Source organism: Thunnus maccoyii, chromosome 1 (genome assembly GCF_910596095.1).
Source record: "Thunnus maccoyii chromosome 1, fThuMac1.1, whole genome shotgun sequence".
NCBI classification, from domain to species: domain Eukaryota; kingdom Metazoa; phylum Chordata; class Actinopteri; order Scombriformes; family Scombridae; genus Thunnus; species Thunnus maccoyii.
The window spans coordinates 32,572,028-32,582,453 of record NC_056533.1 but is presented as its reverse complement, the minus strand read 5'-3'; positions in this window follow the sequence as shown (position 1 = coordinate 32,582,453).

Here is a 10,426-nt window from a genome sequence, read left to right as displayed (position 1 = left end):
CACCACAAAGGTCAAAGACAACAATCCATCTTACAATTTACAATTTCACATAGCAGACGCTTTTATCCAAAGTGACGTACATCTGAGAGTTGATACAACACAAACAAGGATCTAGTCAAGAGAGAACAATGTATGTGCCATAAAGCTAAGTTCTGTGCCTCTGTGCAAGCCAACAGGCAGTGCACAGAGGCAGATTTTTGAGTCCATCAATTGCAGAGATGTTCTTAAATATGCGCTTATAGAAAATTATTGATACATAAAGCAAACCTCTTTTGGTAGCAGCATAATGGCAAATAAAGTAAGCCTATCTCAAGTCTGTTACAAAGTGCATTGTAATTATTGATGCATTAAGTGCAATTACAGAAGACCAAAACATTAAACTGTCAACTCCCAACAAACACAACCAGAATCACAAAATGTGCCTATGAAAGCCACTCCAGAATCTGTCAACCCTCACTAACAAACTCATCTAGTGATGAGGAAAATGCAATATTCAATTTTGTCATCATACCTTACAACAAGTCTACAACTGATTGCTCTCAAGTAATTTCCTGGAAAAAATTAGATGTACGACACTAAAAATGCCAAACAGAACTGCTGGTTTTGCCTTTGTGGTTCAATTACACTCACTATTTGATAAAGAAAAAGTAAATAGTCCTATAAACACATTTGTTAAATGGATAACAACATAGAATTAGTTCAGTCTCATTGAGCAACCACTGAGTGATTTAAAACTGTGCGTGGAAAGCTGTAAAATATCAGTGCCTTACAGAAATGTCAGACACAGTTATAAGGCCACCAACATACTGAATTTGAATCCTTATTAGCTGATGATCTTTCTCCATTTTATTTGGCCTTTGGATAGCATGAAATACTGTACTCACTGTATATGCTGACATAAAAAGCCCAACAGTAAAAAATAAAAAAAATATTTCTACAGTTTTCTTGTTATGTTTTAATATGTTTTCTGATTTACAGGAAGTCTATTTGTTCACTGCTATCCTATCCTATGGTATTAAAAAAACCTTAAAGTTTGCTCAGAAGGCTTTAAACTGTTGTGTTGAAACATGGCAAAAGGCTGCAAACATTTTAGCGGTGTAACTACTGTGTGTGTCAGGTACTGTAGTGCCCTCTAAACCTGGCAGTGTTGGTACCTTACTCTGCCAAGTGAAATTATTTAATTTTTTTTCAACTGACTTATGTTAAATTTTTTGCTTAAAATTTGTAGTGACATGTGGACGCTTGTTCTTGCAGTGCACTGATTTGTTTGTATTTGGGAAGTGTGTGGAAAGAAAGTGTGTGTCAGGACTGACAAGGGATTACATATATTTTATTTGGACTTTAATGTAGAATTGTTTATCAAAATATCTTGTTGATGTTAAATTATTTGCTGAATAAAAAATAAAACTCTTAAAGAGTTAATTAAAGATGAATAAATGATGGGTAACTTTCCTTACTGATAGTAAATGGCTTCAAATTGCTGCTGCATTCTTTGTCAATGTGTCATGATGGCAGTCAGTTAATAAGGAGAAAGTGTGTCTTCAACAAATTGAGATAAACATAAACAGAAGCAGCAGTGGAAGCAGTGGTGCCATAAGTGGTACAAGATCTTTCTTGTGAAATTAGGATTTCCTTTTCATGTAGCAATTAACTTCAACCAAATTCATGTTGGTAAATAGATGTACATCTCAGCAACCTACTGTGGAGCATCAGCAAATCTTACTCATATGCCAAAATATTAAGCTTTAACCAGAGAGAGGTGCGAAAGGAAAGTAACCAGACATGGCCATTCTCATGTCATAACAAATTAGTCCACACACAGCCCAACCTCCTCAAACACCCACACACACTCTGCTTCTCTCAGATCTAATTTTTATTCCCTGGTTTCTTATATCCAGTAGATTTGTGTTTTGGGAGTTTTTAGCTTTTGAGCAAACATGAAGCTGTGGTAAAATCTGAACTTGAAAATTATTTTATACTTCAAAATATACTGTCTTCCTGAAAATGAATGTCTTGACCAGCTTAAATAAAGCAGTTCTGACATGAGTTTGTTTCTTCTACCAAAAAAGGAATAATGGTACATCTTCACTTCTGTGTAAAAAGGATATCTCAAAATGTAACAAGCACTCTTAACTGAAATTTAAGGACAACTAGTCCTATTATACTGCATTCATACACTGATTGCAAAGTCCCAAATTATATTATCTATACTCTAATGTAAATGAAGTTGGGGGGGGGGGGGGGTAGTTGTTAACCAAAACTTGGGAGAGACTAAGCAGCCAGACATTTCTCTGTAGAAATGGCTCCACCTTAATGGTCCACCTTAAAGGTCAGTCCACCATAAGTGAGCCTGGTCAGGTTAGGCTACCCCATTGTTGCCAACTTTGGCGCTTTGGTGCTCATAATTCTGCAGCGGCGCACCACTGCTGCAGAATGAATATAGGGGAAACACTGCCGCCAACCCCTGCTGTAGTTATTTGTTTGTGCAAAGCAATAATGTTACTCAAACTATGTTATTACTATGCAATTCACATCATTACAATAGCTTTTGCCTGTTCCCAAATTCAATATAAATTATGACAATTTCATTTTACCTCTTCAGTGAACATGCTTCTTCTCCTCTCTTATTTCCAAAGTGGTGTTGATCATTTCTTCACAACGCTAGGCTCTGAGGAAACGGAAAGCGATCCAGTTGTCTTTGCAACAGTGGAGCAAACAATAATACCACTTGGAATCACTACGGGGAGGGAGAAGTTGTCTGTTTCCACTTTAGGTGCATGTAAATGCACTGAATGACCTCAAGCTGGAGGACATGTGGTATGAGCACTGTCCATGGTGCTGATAGGGATGCATGTTGGCCCAACAGCAGTCTAGTTAGGATTCAGCTGTATATTTAACCACTGCACACAATACTAACCAGCCACCTTAATAAGACATTTGCTTGTACTACTAGTCACCTTGTTTGATACCAATACACTCCCCTCAGATCACTTTGGCTTCTGACTCACTCCTTGTAAAGATAACACCAGCATCTTTGTATCTCTTGTAAATGCAGCAAGCTTAGTCTGTCGATTTAAGTGGGTCAGTCATTTATTTTTCCAATACCTGTTTGTTGTGCCAAGACCCATAACTATAAAATGAATTCAGGGACACTCATTCTTGCATCATAGAAAATCCAGGTATGATTTATGCCCAACTCAGTTAGTCTGTTGGAAAGACTGATGACATAAATGAATTTATTGCCCTGCCACACACATGTACGTGTATGGGACTGGCTGGCCAATCTAACTCCCACCAGCTCAGATGGGTAGTTAACCTTGGTCATACATGTAGGTACACACACACATACACAAAGTTTGCAATGTGTATGGAATTGTACTAAGTAATACACAAAACACTAAGGGTTGCACAATACCAATGGATAGGCGAAAACAATCTCCTTTAAAGGAGTTGTTTTCGAAAGTTCTGGTTACAATCTCTGGGAAAACAAAACTTTTGCCAGATCGGCTTGAACTACGATGGTCATAGACCCATCCAAAAAGCATTAGGCCACCAGACAAACAGGAGACACCTGGAAATATTAGGAGAGGGGGGAGCAAAGTACACCACACACACACACAGCAGAAATTAAGAAATGTCCAAATGGTGCAGAGACATCTACACCCATTGGTCAAAGTCCAAGTGATCATTTTTCTCACGAAAGTGTCAAAAACAGGCAAGAAGTCACATCCACTTTTGATATAAATAGGTGTGGGTGTGAAGTTGAAGGGGAGCTGCATTGGTGATTTTCTGAATTCTGTATGTTCGTGTGTAATGAAATAAACTCCCGTTGGTTGTCTGCTCATCTCTCTGGTCTCAGCGTTTGGTGTGAACATCTTTAATATAGCCTGATTTGAAACCCCTATATGCCTACCTTGAGCAATATATTCCGTGTAATCAGGAATCAAATCCATTCTGTTGCATGTAAAAAAATTATTATTCCTGCCATAATATGTGGATAATCTGTCAACAGACATAGCATAAAACTCTGCTGCACACTGAGGTCAAAGTGTTGTCAAGCATGTGTGTTGTTTACATTAGCTACACATCCACTTCCACTTTCAGGTTAAATAGGGGTCTATTTGTGAATGCACAAGAATCCTTGTTGAGTGTAATGAAGTGCCACTCCGCTCTGCCTTAACAAGACAATAAATGGTCAAGGTTGCCGTATCCTTTCAGACGGTAAAACTGGAGATGGAGATAATTCTCTTGTCGTAGGTACAGTCAATATTCCACACTTTATGGTGATGCTTTACGAAAACCTTTGCATGAATGCTATTGTGAAACTGCAGAGAAACTTCCAATTACTGTCATGGCGTTACTTTGTTGTATGACCTAATTCTGTCACAAGAATTCCACCATTGACAGTTATAGGTGGTAATGACAGTAATGCAGTGTTAAAAGTGGCTGAAAAAGCTTCTTCTTTTCCTTGACAATGACATATACTGTATTTATTTCTGAGTATATGAGGAAAATGAATTTCAGAAGTGTAAATATATAAATAAATGTGCATATATTGATAAATTAAATAAATATGCAATGAAAGAAAGTATATACTAAATTGTCGTGAACTTTTGTCTCATTTGCATTTAGCTAGTTAATGCATTTTTTGGCAGATTGGCATAGCTATCCACTGTCAAAAAACTTGAGGGTATATGCATCCAAGAAAAATTGAGAGATTGCTAGTCAAGGTGGTTTGAAAGACATTCTCTTCAGATCTTGAAAAGGTGTAAATGCATCCATCTCTCTAAGTCGCGTATTTAATCTTAATTCCCCACAAGTGTAAGTGTGAAAGTAGCAACTTCCACGGTCATGCTTCTGTAAAAATGACGAGGTATAATGATGATGAATTCATCAAAACACTGAAATTATTCAATTTGCAACATTTTCTAATGAGACCGGCAGAGCAGCTGCAGTGCTTTAACTGTTTGTGGTAATACAAACATGGTAAGGTGCTGTTATATGGAGCGTTTATCCCATCCATGAGCAGTGAAACAAATGAATGATCCATGTGGAGTGTGTGAGTGCCCATATGGTGAAAAAACATTTCCTCCCTTATATGTGTGTCATTCATATATTGTGTTAGTTGCTGGTTCGTTGTGAGCCACCTAACTAAACCATTTATGGCACATGTCATACAGAAACATTAGGCAGCCAATGATTTTCTCTTTTTTGGGGGGTCTGCAAACAGCTTTAGATGCATTACCTCCACCGTCTGGACTGGGATGTGTTAGGACCCACCCAGATACATCAAGCATGAACAGGTGCAAATTGGATTTCTTATCTGGCTAATGGAGACACATGTGGCCAAGTGTAGATTAATATGTATTCAATCATTTGTAGATTTTATCTGGATGTGAGACACAACACATGAAGTGACAAGTGTAAATTGGTTCTTAAAGATCTAATAGATTAAAAGGTTAATCAAATGGATCAAAAGATTAGATTTTTGAATACTTTGCATGGTGCTTAAAAAGTATTTACTGCTGGTCCCAGGCCAGTAAAACTGCTGAAACCAATTGAAATTCTTTTTAAACATGCCTTAAAGGTTTTTGACAGGAAATCATTAAATCACCATCATTGTAACATATTGGCCAAATACAACCTCATATGTTTTTAAAATCCCATTCTGTTTTCAGAAGTTTGATTGGTATTTAAGATAATTCACAATGCTGCTTCTCCACCACTGCAGAGCTTTTTTCAGTCTCACTCTGAGCAAATAAGCAGACCCTTTCGATCTGTTCTAAACTCAGACTTAAACATCCCTCTGCGGCAGACCGCCTTTGCACAATCTGCTTTTTCATTTACAGCCATCAAACATTGGAATATGCTTCCAGCTGAGCTTAAAACTTGCACAGGCTTTCATTCATTTTCCCATGGTGCAAAAAAATGGATATTGAGCAACCAGTCATGTCGACATTAATTTGACCGTGATTCAGATTTTTAATTGTAATGAATGGTAATTTTAGAGCTGTACTGGATGAATGTGCTGGCATTTATATTTTGATGTGTGCTTGTAGATTTGTCTGTATAATTGTGAGTGTAATAGAGACTATGTAATGGTGTTGCATGTAAATTAATGTTTTGGTGTCTGGAGATTGTGCTATGTGTACCTGCCCAGGGACTGCAGATGAAATTAGTTTAGTCACAAACTTGGGAGTGATTTTAGACTCTAATTTAAATTTTAATTCTCATTATAACAAGGTCATTAAAATATCCTTTTTTCATTTCAGAAACATTGCCAAAGTCAGACCTTTTTTAACTCAGAAAGATGCTGAAATGCTTGTTCACACTTTCATTAATAGCCATTTAGACTACTGTAATTCCCTTTTTTACTGGATTACCTAAAAAGTCTATAAGAAAACTACAGCTAGTCCAGAATGCTGAAGCCAGAGTGTTAACTAAAACATAGGAAATGGATCACATCCCCACACTGCTTAAGACACTACACTGGCTATCTGTATCTTCTAGAATTGATTTTTAAGTTATTTTACTTGTTTATAAAGCTTTAAATAACCTTCCTCCTCCCTACATCAGAGATTTTCTTTCATTTAATTTTCCAACCAGATCACTAATTACTTTTTAAATGTTCCCTATGTATCTCATAAAAGTAATGGTGAGGCTGACTTCTGTTTTTATGGAACACACTGTGTCTGGATATTAGAATGGCAAGCTCTCTCAGCATTTTTAAGAAGAAATGAAAGCTGCAAGCAGCGATGATCGGGCCCTTGTACCTTTGTGCACGTTGGGGCGTGCCGCAGTCGAAGTGCTGTTATTGCAGCACTACATTACATTATATTACATTTACAATACATATACCAGAGGGTAACAGACATGGATATACATTTTCCTGAATATTGGACCTCGCATGTAGGAGATAACTGTCACTTCCTGTGTCTGCTATGTGGTGCTAGAAAACACGCACTAAATGTACATTTTGTTACTGCATATCAACACTCTAAATTTTGTGTAAATCATAGGAAGTTCCTAACACAAGGCTTGCTTTCTGTTGCCACTAGGCAGTACTACACAAGTGGGTCTTTAATGCAGCAATACATTTATTGGAGGTGGCCTGACATGCATATGCATTTTCATGAATTTTCATGAAAATTGGATGTTGTATGAAGGAGTTAAATATCACTTCCCGTGTCCACTACGTGGTGCTACAGAACACCCACTAATTGCACATCATGTTGTTATATATATCGTGTGTAGAACACACCATGTAAATTTCATGTAAATTGGATGAGGTTAGTCATATAAAGCTGATTTCCTGTTGTCAGTAGGTGGCGCAATGACTAGGACTCAATACTGACATGTAGATGTGACAAGTGGGTAGCTCTGGGTCTGAAGCGAAGCCAATGGGGAAGTGCCTTAAACCTGCATTCTTTCATTCTTTTGAATCCACTGGTTGCAAAAAGAAGTCTGATTGTATTGAAGTCCATGAGAAAATGACCCTACTTCTCACTTGATTTATTATCTCAGTAAACAGTTTCTGAAAGAGTTTATGGTCTCCATCGCATGTTTCAAGTCTTCTTCTATACAGCATGATGTTCAGTTTGTAAATTATGGTCCCATTTAAAGTAAAATAGATGATGTAGCAGTGTATGCTGTCGCTACCATGGTGACAATGTTGATTACGTAAAATAACCATGGTGTAACCCCAGATTCGCAGGGTATAGGTGTAGCTGCTGCTATTTCACAGTGTGTTCGCAGTTCATGAAAGTTAATTGTCACAATTTGGTCACCTAAAAAAGTCTTGCTCAGTGTTTAGTTGTGATAAAAAACCCTCTAAAGTGTTGGCTGTTTAGTTTTTTCTAGTGAGTACATTTTGTTTTAATGGTGTAAGGCCTGTTTTTTGCTAGTGAAAATTAGCATTTGCATTAGCATTACCACAGTTAACCATAGACTGTGAATGCACAGTGGTTACTTCTGTCTCAAAAAATCTAAGCTGGCAACTGTCAAATCCAAGCTGGCGATGGTCAAATCACTGAATTCGAGGCTTCAAAATGGGAGTCCACAAACCAATGGGTGATGTCATGGTGATTACCTCCATATTTTTTTTTTTACAGTCTATGAGACGTGATTGGGCCTGGTTTCCAATCAAGCATGTTAAATCTGGGGCAGATTGGACAAAGTCCAGTGGAGTTACAACAACTTCCTGTTTCATGGCAAAACATGCAAATTGACTGGCACGCCACATCAAGGGAGTTTCATTAAAACTCTATAACTTTTCATCACAAAGGTCTTAAGATGACACCAACCAAATTTGAAGTCATTCAGGTCAAATCTCTGGCTAACACCTGAAAATGGCAAAAACTGCATGAAAATTGCATGAAAAGTAAATTCAAAATGTCTGACTTCCTGTTGGACTTACGGTATGGCTCCAAGAGGCTTTTTTTAAAGTCTGAACATGATACATGTGCCTACCAAATTTTATTCATCTACGTCAAACTTAAAGGTGGGGGCTTTGACTTTGAAATTTTCTATCATAGTCACACTCACACTCATGCCCACAACCCATAAAATATAAACTATTTCACCACTTCTGACGCATGTACAAAGTTTCATGAGTTTTCGAGCACGTTTAGTCCCTCAAAAAAGCATTTCTTTTGGAAGAATAATAATGATTCCTTCAAAGACAATAGGTCCTTTGCACTATTCAGTGCTTGGGCCCTAATTAATGACCTTTTTGATTGATATTTTTAATCTGGCTGCCAATTTTAATTTGGAGTAATGTTATAGCTTTAGCTTTTAGTTTTTTTAGTTTTTAGAGTTCTAATCTTTGGTTTTTATATCATTTTATTCCGGATGTTTATTTTATTGACTTTTCTTCTATGTTATTCTATTTTTGAAACTTTATTGTTTTATTGTTGTAATTTTAAGTCTTGCAAAATTTTACTTATTGTTGTCTATTTTGTTTTTATTTATTTTTGTTTGTCTGTGGTGTTTGTGTTGTTCTATTCTTTCTATATGAAGCATTATGGGCTGCATGTTTGTATGAAGAAAGGTCCTATATAAAGTATAAATTGAGTTGAGTAGCTAAATCTGGCATAAATCATCTCTTCTCATTTTGAGATTAATATTTTTGTGCATGGTCCTTGTTTAATAAAGAGAATAAATAAATAAATATCTAGGCCCTACACTACCAGTACAGTGTTTAAAAATGATTTTAGAGTGAGGGTTTTGTTGGCATCCCCAGATGTACTGTAGCTCCCATCTTACCTGTCACAGAGAAAATATTCAGTCCACAGGCATGTATATTTCTCCTGCTTCATTATTTACTTGTAAGGCGCCTTTGGTTTTCCCCTTTGGTATATTTCTTGGCCATGTTATTAATCTTAATCTCTTCTCCTACAAGCTACAGTGAAAATGTTTAGAAATTTTCTTTCACGTAACTGTAGCCATTCTTGATGGCCGGAAAACATCTCCAGACAAATTGGTTTCACAGTCCCAAAACCGTACATCAGAATGACTCTGATTTTAAAGTAGGGCATTAATTATTCAGATTTAGAATATTGAATAGATGGAGCAGCCTTTTTTTAATAAGACTGTTTTTTTGTTGTTTTTTTTTTACAATAATTTTCTGTTCATCATCAACATGATTTGGCACAGCTCCAGTTTATGTGTAATTCTCCTGCCAACGTGTTGCTTATCATTGATGAAGACTAAACACACCTCATTCATCTATATCAGCCTCTTTTTTCAGCCTTTTCTATGCTGTTTTCATTTCAGAATCAATTTTAAAGTTTCAGTGATTACTTGGCTCAGCAAGGTCTGGCTGCTTACTGCTTGTCTCTTTATGAGCCAGAGTGCAGCTGTAATTCTATAAAGTGTGGCCTGCAAGCTTCTCTTGCTTGAAATTGGGGTGTAAATAAGATTCTATCCTTTAAACGCTGTTACAAACCAGGTACTGGAGAGCCACTGATAACTGTCATGTTTCTAGTGAACTGCAGTGGAGTGTGGTAGGGGGGAAAAGCCATCTATCATAGTACTGTAGATGGCCAGTTTTGGTCTCAGCCCATCTGAAAAATAAGTTTCATTATGGACATAAAATTTTAAATCAGTGTTCAACAGTGTGGGAGTTTTCTCAATTGACACGGCAAAACATAATAAAAAGATGTTATTTTTCAGGGTAAAGGATGCTTTTTCCTTCTTGAAACTCATTTTCTTGTTGAAGTTATAGGTACTATTTATTGCTTTGCCTGTCTAAAGTATAACCCAGATGCAACAGATTCAGGTGAGTTCTCTTGGGGATGTTAAAGGCTTGTTCTCAGGAATGTGAGGCAAGCTACACAAAAAGAGAAATGGTCACTTTTTCATAATAAATGTGGAATATATGCTGTTAACTTTTTCTAAGTATGCACTTAAATGAATACAATACTTT